Source organism: Medicago sativa, chromosome 7 (genome assembly GCF_051527215.1).
Source record: "Medicago sativa cultivar Bolivia chromosome 7, Bolivia_mono, whole genome shotgun sequence".
NCBI classification, from domain to species: domain Eukaryota; kingdom Viridiplantae; phylum Streptophyta; class Magnoliopsida; order Fabales; family Fabaceae; genus Medicago; species Medicago sativa.
In genome coordinates this window covers 86,890,966-86,905,180 of record NC_140755.1, presented here as the reverse complement: position 1 = coordinate 86,905,180, position 14,215 = coordinate 86,890,966, and positions in this window count along the sequence as shown.

Here is a 14,215-nt window from a genome sequence, read left to right as displayed (position 1 = left end):
CCCAGGCCTTCAGAGTAGTGTGCATGGGTCCGTCCCTGCGTACAATTGTCTAAAAATTTCAATCTTTCTAAAATGGAGTAGGAGATTTCGTAACATATACCTATCTTTTTCTTTTAATGAAAAATGTTTAACATGTTAATTGTTATGTAAATATTTTTCTCATTGCCAAGAAAGATTTTTTTTAGGGAATGAAAGATTATGTTATCAAGTTATACATATGAGACACTCACCTATATCAACTAAGGAGGGTAAAGATCTATAACTATATATTGATATTTTTAATGTCTTTTTGCCTCAAAATTTTAAGATCAAAAATCTTACAGCAGCCCTTGAGATAACCCTTACCTTTATTGAAGAAAAAAAAAATATTATAGTTGCTCTTTAAGCATCTCAAAATTGCTCATCTTATTGGAGAGGCCGGTTGAAAATTACAATTCAATTACATTTTACGCACAAAAATAATCGATCGAGTTACAACATAATCAAGAGCAAATTTGAGGGTCTAAAGAGCGATTGTCAAAATCTATAAGAAAAGAGAAATATCTGCTCCTTTTTCTAGGGTTACTTGCCCCCATTTAAGGGCAGTGGAGTGGACAAACCCTTGTGAACTACTCCATCTGCCTCACACATAAGGACATTAATGGGGACACACGCACCTTGCTTTTGCAATTGTGCATGCATTCAATCGTGTTTTAATATTTTGAGGGCATTAACAAATCATAATGACCCCTCAAAAAAAAAAATCATAATGAATTGCCCGACTTTGTGTTACAACTTAGACCATCTCCAATGGGGTTATTGAAAGGGTGTTGAAGCCTATTGAACCATTGGAAGCTTGCTTGTTGAAGATGACATGGAGGAGTGGGGTGATGAATTGATTCAACAAGTTGAATCCTGCAAAGCTATGCCACGCGGCGAGTTTTTGTTGGTGATGCAGAGCGCGTGAGCAACACACACAGACAAGGGGCGTGAATTGCATTTTGTGCAGAGAGAGAAAAGAATGTGGGAAAAAGGAGGGACACATGGTTCCATTTGATTGGTTGGTTTGAATTTTTATCTTTTTAATGTTTTGGACTCAATTATTTCATTGCAAATAATTTTTTTATTTTTTTATTTTTTTACTAAAATTCGTGATTTTTTTTTCTCTACAAATAGAGACTTGGATCATTTGATTTGAATATACAAACAAAAATCAAGTTTTTCACTCTCTTAATCTTATTATTAGCTTTTCTTTTGAAGTTTTAGTCTTTGATTAGTGAAATGGATCACAATAACAATCAATTCAACACCCAAAATTCTTCTGATTACCCATTTAGCTACCAAAATCCCAACACAATTATCAACACCCAAATCAATTTCTCAACCAACATCCTCAAAACCCAAATCAATTTCCCAACCAATATCCTCAAAACCCAATTTCCTCAATAGTTTTCATCACAAATAAATCGTGGTGGAATGACAAGAGACAATGAAGTCACTCCAGATTGTCGCGTGCTTAGTTTGTTGTATTGCATTTTAAGTTAAGAAAAAAAATTATTTAAATAAATATTGTTTTTAAAAAAAAAATTAATTGTATTATTTTAATTTAATTTAAATCGATAATTATAATTTTATGTAATTATAAAAACAAAAATTAAATAAGAATAAGAAATAAAAAGTGGTGGGGTAGGGTGTTGAATGTTTACCATTGGAGTGGTAAAAATTGAATGGGTGTTGAATTAAGAGAGAGAAAATGATGTGGAGTGTTGGAAATTGAAAAAGTGGGTGTTGAAGGTTATTGAATAAATTTTCCCATTGTACATGGTCTTACAACTACAACTAATCAATTGCAACTTGATTAGTACGAAAGAACATTAGTCATGTCATTGCATTTGTCTGTATGTAATTGCAAAACGTCCAAGGGTCTTGTTAACGAGTGTTCTCGGGGCACTCTTTAAGCATCCCAAATTTAGCAATTATTCTTTTAAAAAGTCAATTATTACAATTTCCAATGCATTCAATACACAACTTTTCATTTAAAACTTACTATTTAAAGTGCTTAACCAGTGCCCCGAAGACACTCGTTAACATTTCCCATTTTAAAAAGGAGTGGATATCAACAAGTCATGTATCAATTCTATCTATCTGTCTCTCAGTTCACAGTGCCCACCCACACAATGTATGTGTGCTTAGTATAAGGTCAATTAATACAGCCGAATTTTAAACAGTACAAGTTAATTCACGTTAGGACGTATATTTTATAAATATAAATAGGGAAATGTTAACTAGTGCCCCCGGGGCACTGGTTAAGGAATTATAAAAGGAAATGTTTTCTCGGAAATTGTGCATTTTACTTTTTGAAACTTGAAAAAGTATTGCTTTTGATGCTGACTTTCTTTTTTCTTTCCACTTTTAGCTGCTTAACCAGTGCCCCGGGGGCACTGGTTAACACGACCCATATAAATAAAGGGAAATGTTAAACAGTGTCCCGGGACACTGGTTAAGGAAGCAAATATAGTAATATTTGCATTGAAAGCTGTATAATCAATTCATTGAAAGTTTAAATTAAAATGTATTAAAATATTACTACTTAATTCCTCTTAAAGATAGTATAGTAGTAGGGGTGTTCGCGGTGCGGTTTGGTTCGGTTTTGAGCAAAAAAGTCATCCAAACCGCGAGATAAAAAAGCATGCGGTTTGGTTTGGTTCGGTTGATTTTTAAAAAGTCATCCAAACCAAACCAAACCAAACCAATGCGGTTTGGATTGGTTCGGTTTGTGCGGTTTATCGCGAGATAAAAAAATATTACATTAACTCTAATATTGCCAACTTGTTACAAAATAAACATAGGACATTTTATTTTGATGTTTATATAATAAAATATTAGGTAAAACTTATATCAAAATAGGTAAAATTAAGAAGAAACATAAGCATGAAACAAATTATTGGGAAGTAAAGAAAACAAATTCATAACTGGAAATGAATTGAAAGAGATGGAAAGGAATTATAATCGAACTTGATGGTGCAACGATGGAAAAATCGAATCAAAAGAGATTATTCTTGAGCTATGTAATTGGGCTAGTACATATTTAAGTAATATTCATTATTCTTGCGGTTTGGTTTGGTTTGGTTCGGTTGATGAGATGCAAACCGCAAACCGAACCGAACCGCGCGGTTCAGTGCAAAAGTCATCCGAATTCATCCGAACCAAGTGCGGTTTTTTGCGGTTTCGGTTTGGATTGGTTTGGTTTGCGGTTTTTCTATTGGGTTGGTTCGGTTTTGAACACCCCTATATAGTAGTATTGTGGTCCTTTCTATTTAAATTGTTTTGGAGAAGAGCTATATCGGTACGTATAGCTTTTGTAAAAAGATATATCATTTCAAAATAAAAAATTGTGCCGTATATATAACATTTACAAAATAAGAAACCATTAATTCCAAAATTGAAATAAGAGATAAGAGAATCATTTGAAATTTTAAAGTTAAGGATTCAGAATAAAACTCAAAAAACAAAGACAAGGGGTCAAAAATGTGCTTTAGTCTAAAATTTATATATTTTGCTGGATTTGATTTGGTTCGGTTCGTTTCAACTTTAACAAAAGATCTAAATCCTAATCCAACCTGAATGGTTTTTATAAAAAGTAAGTAAAATTTAAATTAATTTTGTGCAATATTTAGATTGGTTTGGATATAAACTCCAAATCAAATGACATGCACTATTTGTTTGATTAATTTTAAATTTTATAAAAGAAATGCTATCTTGTGTGAAGACACAAGTTAAAAACTACTCCCTCCGTTTTAAAATGAGTGTCGTTTTAGGTGTTTACACATATATTAAGAAATGCAATGATTAAAAGAAAGTGAATTGTTATTTTACCAAATTATCCTTATTAACTATTGGTTAGTTTTAAAAGTAATACTTTGGAAGTAGTGTGCAAAGTATTAATTGGATGGTACAATTGAAAAGAAAAAATTATTATTGCATTGGACACTGAAAGTGACATTCATTTTGAAATAAATTTTTTTGGCTAAAGCGACACTCATTTTAAAACGGAGAGAGTAAAAATAAAAGTATAGTATGGGACAACCCCTTCTTAGAAGGGGTGTAGATCTTGAACCTCACTATGTTGCTTGCGCTACTCTAAACTTTTAGACCCGTCCTTAAATATAATTCTTAAAAGTTGTGCATTTAAAATTTAGTCTAAAAATTTATCTTTTTAATTGATTTTATATCTTCTTACCTTGTTTGCAAGTTAACATGACTCAAATTTTTTCAATCAAAGAGTTTAGTGGTTAAAAATTCAACTTTTTCATTTGAATAATTAGGATGTTCGGGGTTCAAACACCGACTGTTGAGTATATTATTAAGTTAAATGTGAAAACTTAATAATTGATGTTAATTCGTCGTTATTTTTACGATGCTACAGGTTATAGATTACGATGCTACAGATTACAGATTACGACATTTCTCGTTATTAAAACACACAAGTAGATAGTGGAGTGGACCAATTCTCCAATAAAAGACAGCAACCATGCATGCCTTTCAATGTGCGTGTGTTATGGGTGTGGACATATGCCAATGGACATATCACCACGACCCACAAAGAAAACAAAAAGGGACTCAAAAGTGACTAGTGATAAATGGAACATGTTACATGCACTTGTTTTTGCATAAATTTTTAATCAATATTTCTTCTTTTCCTTTTTTTATTCTATTTTATTTTTATTTAATATTTACCAATTGAGGTGTGTTGTTTTACATGCATTTGCATTGAGATATGTTATTTAAACAATAATTTTTAAATAATTTATATAAATCATTTTCTATACTATATATAAAGAAAATAGTCTTTTTTGGGATGACTTTTTCTCCTTCTTAAATTTTTGAATAAGCTAAATTAACTCATCTAAATTGGCACCGCGAAGAATCGTTCTTCTTCTTAAATTACCCTCATCTTTCAATATAAATAGCACATATAATAAATAGAAAAGAGTAAGTTAAAATATCAAAGTAAAAGTGTAATAAACACGATATAAGTATATGTCCAGTTTTTTTTTGCTTTAAAAAAATGGAACAAACTAGATGATTATATATATACTTACTTTATATAAAGAAAATATGAGATTTAAGGTTGGTTTTTTCATTATCTCAATTATACTATTACACAACTTTTTCTATAATAACTAGCGAAAAGACGGGGGGCGCGTGCCCGTCTTTCCGCTCTTTTTGCTGCTCTAAAATTTAAAAATTATGAAACAAAATTTATGAAATTTTGATTTTGATTAAAACGAAAAATATAAATGTTTGTTGTTTTCTAGTTATAACAAACCAAATTAAACATGATTATTTATTTCAATAACACCAACAACAATCTTTATTATGGAAAAAGTTGTTTAAGGGTATAATTGGGATAATAAAAAATTAAATATAAATATACTCATTTAGTTTGTTACACTTTTTAATTGATAAAAAAAAAGATATATATATATATATATTCATATCGTGTTTGTTGCATTTTTTTAATATTTAAATTTATTTTTATCTATTTGTTACATGTGTTATTTGTATTGAAAATTGAGGGCATTTTTAAAAAGAAAAAGCAGCCCGAAAATGTTGAAAGAGATAATTTTCTTTATATATAGTATACATTATTGTTGTTGGTGTTAAAAGGATAAAAATTTAGATAATATTTTTTAGGGTAAATTACAATGACCTCCCCTGAGGTTTGGTTAAATGTCACACACCTCCCCTCTAGTTTCAAAAAATACAATAACCTCCCTTCAATTTAACTCTGTTAACCATATGTTTAGTTTAGAGAAAAAATATGTCTCAAAAATCTCAAGGCTAAAATGTTCATCCAAATTATTCGGTGATGGCAAAGAATTGTTTTTTAAGCAATTTAAGAACAGTTGTGGTGTGAGGGTACTCCTCTTCAACTCATTTTTTATTCATACTAAGGAGTCTTAACATCTGCAGAAATCTAATACATGCATCTATTCCTATTTTTTTTCCCTTTCGCTTGTATTCATTCCCAATTTTATCTTTAAATTCTGATAATCAACATCAACTTTCACACAAAATAAAAATTAAACTGGAAATCCCTTTAAACCCCTTTTTCCAAACAAATCAGAGGCTCCCAAACAAGTTAGGAATTTGTAAAACATTGAACCAAGAAAAAAGGGACATGAAAGAATTGTATAACTCTCATTTTGTATATTTTGTTTTTAATTTGGCTTGTATGCTTTTACCGAAGCAAATGTCAAGTGCATTAAGTAAGTAATTCACGGTTCAGTAGGAAGAGGATATTTTCGAAACAGGCAAATCACTGAAATGGTAAATAAAGACAGCGAGAACTTCAACTTCACATCCATTTGTATGTTAACAGAATGATAACAGCAGTTAAAAGATAAGGGATGTATTTATCTATTTAATGATAACTTAAGGGAGGTTGGTGTCTGTTTTAAAACTAGAGGGGATGTTTGTGTCATTTAAAGAAAACTTAGGGGAGGTGAGTGTAATTTTCCCTATTTTTTATTACTCCGTTGGTGTCATTGAAATAGATAAACATAATTAATCAAAATTAAAATTTCATAAATATTAATACTTTGCTTTTCGCTGGTAATAATAAAAGAAAAAGTGATAAACCGAATGCAAACATCATTTCTATTTCAATTTTAGTTGAAAATTGCTGTTGACACATTACATAAGGCTGTGGCACACATGTAAAATACGTTTTTGCCCCTCGGCAGGGCAGTTAACTGCCGAGGAATTAAAAATCCGGCTGCAGTTAACTGCCGAGGAATTCCTCGGCAGTTAACTACCGAGGAAAAGCAATTTTCAAAAAAAAATCTCCTTCGGCACCTTACTGCCGAGGAGTTGTTCCATACTTTTTCTCTTTCCACAAGCACATTACTCCACCTTCTGTGGTGTTTCTTTCACCTCTTCAAAACAACATTTTTTTGTTTAACAAACACCATTTTCTTGTCAATAATTTATGGCATATGTACGATGTATTAACATACAAGCCAAAATTAACCCACGTTGTTCATTTAAAAGAGAACTAGATTCCATATTTGTCTATTTAAGGACTTGTTTGTCAATCTGTTGTGCCTTCATGATCAATATTCTCCAAATTGCAGTTAACTTTGATTCCTCACTATTTTTCTTTGTTTTATTTTTATATAATTTATATTGCAGAATTTTAAATTATTAAACATGATTGCTCAATTCCAAATCCAACCAACGTGATTGCAAATTGGGATCATTAACAAATTTTAGAGAATAGTTGTTGAATAATTTTTGCCTTCAATATGATGATGAAAAAAACCCATTTATCTTGTAGATGGAATAAAGAGGAGACATGAAAATGGTGTTTGTTCAACAAAAATGGTGTTTTGAAGAGGTGAAAGAAACACTACCACAGAAGGTGAAGTGATGTGCTTGTGGAAAGATAAAAAGTATGAAACAACTCCTCGGCAGTAAAGTGCCGAAGGAGATTTTTTTTTGAAAATTGATTTTCCTCGACAGTTAACTACCGAGGAATTCCTCACCAGTTAACTGCAGCCGGATTTTTAATTCCTCAGCAGTTAACTGCCGAGGGGGCAAAAACGTATTTTACATGTGTGTCACAGCCTTTTCTAATGTGTCAACAGCAATTTTCATTTTAGTTTGTGGATTTTCCGTGTGCCTGCCTAGGGGTGGCACTTTGGTGACATTAATGTCACCGTGCCATTGCATCTGGACCACACATTGCCATTGCCATTGCATCTGGATCACACAACACATCTAATGTCACCCAATGTGTGGCCCAGATTTAATGTCATCGTGACATTAATGTCACACAAGTATTTCCCCCTGCCTAGTGCCTACTATTTCCGCGTGCTGCTATTAGTCGGCGCTTATTGTAATCCAACTTGCCGACTTTTGTGGACGTTTGTGCTCTAACAAGTAGTTTATGGCTTTTTTCTTCTTATTCTATCTTTGAGTAATGCTAGCAACACTCTCTTTTGAACACTGTCTCTAATACTCAATCTCTTATTGATTTAAATCATTGTGGGTCTACACTTTGAAAATTAAACCCACACAAAGTGGTGGGACATACATTGATTTTACCAGATAAAAGATTGAGTGTTAAAGATAGTGTTGAAAAGTAAGTATTGCTAGCATTCCTCTCTATCTTTTTACTCTGATTAGATTAGATTAAATAATTTAAAAATTAAGGGTAATACTTATGCTAGTCGTGAATTTGGATTTCATGTTACTGCAAGACATTCTAACAAATCAAGATCGTTTGATTTAAAATGCATAGTCAAGATTGTTTAGAATGATTTTATAATTGTGTTAATCAGAATCGTACAGTCACTTAACCAAAGTAATTGAAATTTGGATGTTGAAATCAAAACTTGAGCTCATTTTTTGGAGACACTCCAATCTTAAACCATAGAGTGTAACTTCAAGGTTTGATAGCATTTCGACAAGGGGTTAATTTATTTTTATTTTTATATCGACCAAAATAGCTAGTGAAAAATATTGTTCAGAATTAAAGTCGAAAAATAATTATTAGGGATCGTTCGAGACCAAACTGTTTATTCGATCGGTCATTCAAAGCAACTTTTCTCCCTTTTGGCTCGACGCTCAATAACTTTTTAGCTTTGACGCTTTGAGCGTTGTGAAGGTGAGAAAAACACAAGAAGGGGGGTTGAATTGTGTTTTGAAAAATTCTTCGTTTCTCTAAATAACTGAATACACTGATCAGAAGCTAAGTGAGACAGCTTCTGAAGTGATGATCAGAATCTAAATGCAGCGGAATAAAACAGAGAGAGAGAAGAAGAACGACACAAAGCAATTATACTGGTTCCTTCCACAATCCGGAAGTAGTCCAGTCCCCCTTGCACTTCCAAGGAGATTTCACTATGAGTAATATCTGATTACAAATGCTCAAGCACACAAGCAAGAGACTTCCAATGCTCAAGCACACAAGCAAGAGACTTCCAATGCTCAAGCACACAAGCAAGAGACTTCCTTTGCTCAAGAACACAATCAAGAGACTTCCTGCTCAAGCACAACTGCAAGAGACTTCCTAACTAAACAAAATTACACAGAAAATTGTTTAAGGTTGAACACTTGATATACAATCAGAGGTGCTCACAATACAAATCAGATACAGACTCAATGGACTTAAGAATTTCTAAGATATGACTTTGAGACACAGAAATTCTAAGTGAATGCAGAACAATTTCAGCAGAGGTTTGGTACTTGTGAAAATCTTGTGAGTCTTTCGTTCAGCGTTCTTGCATTGCCAATTCTCTAGGTCTTCACTCCTTTATATAGAGGTGTGAAAGAGACGTTGTGAAATTGCCAGCACACCAAAGAGTCGTTGTTGAAGCTTGATCTTTCACCAATGATCTTTTGCCTGATTTGGTTGTTGTCCTATGAAGAACAAATTTGAAATCCATTCCTTATCCAAAGGAACATCTATGCAGGCGAGACCGTATTCTGGAGCTGTTTTCTTGTCTTGAAGTGCAGACACAAAACAGAGTAGTGGAGAACGTGGTTGTACAATTCGTACAAAGTACAATGTCAACGCTTTCGTCCAAATTGCAAACACACACCTTCAAACACCTTTGAAATGACCGTTGCAAGCTCCACTAATCCTTTGTTTGTGTTTTCGAATCCAATAGACAGCTTTTGCATTGATGATTCTTCAATTCTTGATTCTTTGCAAATCCAGTTGATATTCAGCTTCTGGTGAAATGGCTTCTGATGAGGCAGCTTCTGATGATGCAGCTTCTGATGATGCAGCTTCTGATGATGTGACTTCTGGACCTCTTGTCTTCAGGAGCACTATTCTTCAGGAGCGCTATTTCTTCAGGAGCAGCTTGACTTCAGGAGCGCTTTTTCTTCAGGAGCAAGTTGCCTTCAGGAGCGTCCAAGCTTCGAATTTTTGTTGTTTCTATAGCTCTTTATTTGCTCATTCAGAACCAATGATGATGTAACTTTATAATTATGGTCCTGTACACTTGAACAAATATTAGCTAATCCAATTTACAATTTTTAATACCTTGTTATCATCAAAACTCTTTAAGGTTTATTGTTAAACACATTTTGTTCCAACAATCTCCCCCTTTTTGATGATGACAAACAAAAGTATTTAAAATTGATCAATTGTTGTTAATCTAATTAACAAGTTGACTTTGGGGTTCTGAGGTTTGTAAGCTCAGAATCTGAGGTTTGTAAGCTCAAACTCCCCCTGAGTCTGATAGTCTTTAAGGTGAGGTTTGTAAGCTCCCCCTAAGTTCTATCCAGGTTAATTAAATTCATTTTGCGCGCAATAATTATTATCAGAGCTTAAAAGCAAAATTGAATCATTGAAAGAATTTACTTATAGATAAGAAGAATGGTTCAATTAACTTTACTTGAATTTTGATACTCCTTCGTTCATTCATAGCTTATACCAATAAGGTAAAAAGATAGAAGTTTTTCAAAAATTTCAAATGCCATTAATGGGGCTCAGAGCCTTCAAATGCCATTAATGGGGCTCAGAGCCTTTAAATACTTGTCACATATACTCCCCCTTTTGTCATTATCAAAAAAAATTAAAATAAATCTAAGCACAAAAGACAAAAAGATATGAGAAAAACTCAAACGTGAGAGAGTATACTAAGCAATGAACTAAATAAATCAGAGCAAAAATCATGTATATTCAATTGTCAGAAGCAGCTAAACAGTCAGAATCAGTAAGCATTCAGAGGCAAAGAGAATTAAAACAGAATGGTTTCAGAAGCAAGGACTAGGAATTCAAAACAAACAACAAACAAAAAGAAAAAACACAAGGGTGTGCAACTAAGTGGTGGTTTGATGTTGTTTCTTCATCTCCTCCATTTCTTCAATCTTCTTCTGCAACAGTTCTTCAAGCTGTTGTTGCCTCTGGAGAAGAGCCTGTTCCCTTTCCTTAGCTTCTTGCTGCTGCTGTGCCATCTGTTTCTTCAGAAGCTTACACAACCTTGCTTCTCTGGTCAAGTAATCCGTTTCTAAGAAGAAAGGCTGGTTTGCCAGGAGCAGTGTAGAACTTCTTACTCTGAGACTCTGATTCAGATGCTCCATTAACTTCCTGACAGAAGCTTCCTTGCTTCTGATGCACTTAGCCCTTAAGCTTTCAATTAGCTCAGTTGCCCGGTTCTGAAGTGATGCCCAGGAGTCTTCATATGCACTTGTGAGATCAATTGTCCTTCGTTGATCCACAAGATTAAGCAATTGACTAAGGATTGTCAGAAGCTCAGAATTGATATATCCAGATTCCAGGATGTTTGTGGGTGGATGTTCAAGGATTTCAAGATCAGAATCACTGATTTCTAAGTCTTGAATAGGGTTAGGAACTGGAATGGTAAGGTGTGTTTGTGTGTTAGAAGATGAGGGCTGGTCAGAATCAATGTGTGTGGTGGAGGTTGAGGCTTGAACATTGACTAGGGAGATGTCAACATCCATGGGAGTTGGTTCAGGAGAGTGTTCAGGTAAAGGTTGAAATTCAGTTTCAGATGGTGGTTGTTGTGGTGAAGTTGATGTTTGAGTGTTGAGTTGGGGGTCAGTGATGGCTATTAGTGATTGTGGGGGTGTTGTGGGTTTTTGTGGTTCAGGTGTTTGTTGATGAGGGTTTTCTGAAACAACATTTTCAGAAGCAGCTGCTTCTGGAGTTGCTTCAGAGGCTTTTTCTGAGGCTTTGTCTATGGGTAACTCACCTGAGTAGTGGAGAGCAAGATTGTCTAAGACAGAAGTGTCTTCTATTGGTTCAGGTGCTAATGGTGAAGAGGGTGAAGTGGGGATGGAGGTGACTGGAATCTGGATTACCTGATCTGCAGGGCCAGCTTCAGAAGTGATAGTACTAGGTGCTTTCAGAACCGCTTCTGAAGCTTTAACAGCCACTTCCTTGACTTCTTCAGACTTCTTCTTGAAAAATTCATCACAATTCTCCAGACCTGAAGCCTTGAGCCTTTGATCCCTCTCCAAATTGTATTGAGCTTCTTTCCTTTTTAATTCAGCTAGCATCTGAACAGCTTGCCCATCAGCTTCTTTCTCCATATCAGAAGTTACTTCAACCATTGGAGTGAAGGTTAGTTCAGATGCCTTCTTCTTGTGCTCATTTGCCTTTATCCCATCAAGAGCTTTATTCAGATGCTCTTCTGTGATGACTGACTCTGATCTGTCCTTGCTTCTTTTTATGGGAATAGAAGCAGCCCTAATTCTCTTCTTCTCCTGTAACTCTGATAACTTAAAAGCAGCAAATTCCTTAGCCATTCTGGCCTTGGCAGGAGTCAGCTCAACCATAGAGCTTTTTATATCAACAGGTGCCTTTTTCTTCTTCAGCTTGGGCTCAACTTCCTCCTTTTCTATTTCATCCAAAGCTTCATCCAGTTTTTCCTTGTGATAAACTGTTTCAGCTTTCCCCCTCTTTCTTTTGACATCCTTCTTTTGCTTACCCTTATCAGTAATTGCTTCTGATGCAGTGGCACTCTTTACCTTCTTTACTTTAGCAGGAACAGCTTCCTCCTGAGTGCTTGCATCTTCTTCCAGGACATACTCAGCTACTGATTGAACTAGGAAATCAGAGTCACTTTCCTTAACGATGGGAGGAAAGTCCCTGATTATCTCAGTTTCAGCAGTTGTCATCTCTAACCACTTTTCATCTTTAGGGGCTTCTTTGATGAACTTCATAGAGCATAAGCTCCTGCTACTGATAGTCCTTTCAGCAGTAGAGACTTCGAAACATCTATCAGAAGCACTCCTTGTCCTTTTTAAGAACTCCAGCACCCTTCCTTGATAAAAGATTTCAGACAGTAATCTTCCATAGGGTACTTGTTTTCTTCCTCTGATAGTGCTTTCATTTATGGCCCAGCAGAGATGATCCATTACATATCTTGGGAAGTTTATCTTTTCCAAAATAGCCATGAAGTAGATTGCTAGCTTCTGTTGATTGTTGGGTTGGTCAGATCCTCCTGCTCTTTGAAAGAAGCAATCATTACTGAATTTCACCAACATCCTGTTGTGAATCTCCATTTCAGAAGGCTTTGCATCCTTCTTCCCACCCAAAAGAGTGTTGTAGTAACCTTGTAGCAGGACATCTTCCTTCCTGACTATTTCTTGGAATCTTCCCTCTGCATGCCTTCTACAAGCTTTAGCTATAACTTCCTCAGTGATGGTTATAGGAATGCCCATCACTTCAGACCTTATTTCTAAGCTGTCAAATGATGTAGGATTCATATCCATGACCATTTTCCCTTTCTTTGACCCAGCTTGTTTGCTTACAACTTTTGCAGGCTTTTCATTGTACACTTCAGCTTTTAACCAAAAGTTCTTGACCAAATTCACATATGTTGGCCCATTTAGCATTCTGAAATACTCAGACAGCTCCTGTGTTTCTATTAAGCCTTCCATGTTTACTTCGTACTTCTTGAGTGAAGTAAAATCCACTGGTGACTCTATTTGGACTATCAAGGATTCCCATGGAATATCCATAGTCTTTTCTTTGTAGATGGACCCAGATTCTGATACGCTTTGCTTGTTTGAAGTAGATTCTGAAACTTTTCGTTGCGAGCTTGATGATGCCATTTGATGATTGACGAAGATTTGAAGAAGATGAAGATTTTAGGGTTCTAAGGTTGAGAGAATGCGCTTACTTCGCAAACGGTTTGAGAGCAAATGTGTTTGTTGTGAGTGAGTAGTGTGTGAATTGACAAAGTGTTAAAAGTAAAACGATTGCAATTCAAAAGAGACAAACAAACATAACATTAATGACAAAATTGGGGGCGCGTGAAAAGTACTTTCAAAGCTTTTAAATCATCATTGCCCTTTTAGTTATACACCAACACATACAGGCCACGTAAGAAGTTCACAGAGTAACTACCAAGTTAGTGGGCCAGAAGTTACTTTAACAAGTAACTCCCAACGTTTCCACTTATTCAACTATTCAGAAGCAACAAATCCAGCTTCTGGACTTCAGATGCTGATGTCATCATCAGAAGCGAGTTTTCCTCAGAACCTCAATAAAGAGCTTCTGATGGACTACTGCTTCTGAACTAACTTCAGAACCTAAAATCCTATTCAGGAGCAAGCAAACATTTAATCAGACACGAAGTGCATGTTCAAATTTTTCTTTATAAAATCAAATCTTTCAACAGTTAAAGGCTTAGTAAATATATCAGCCCATTGATTTTCAGTATCAATGAATTGTATATCTAAAATT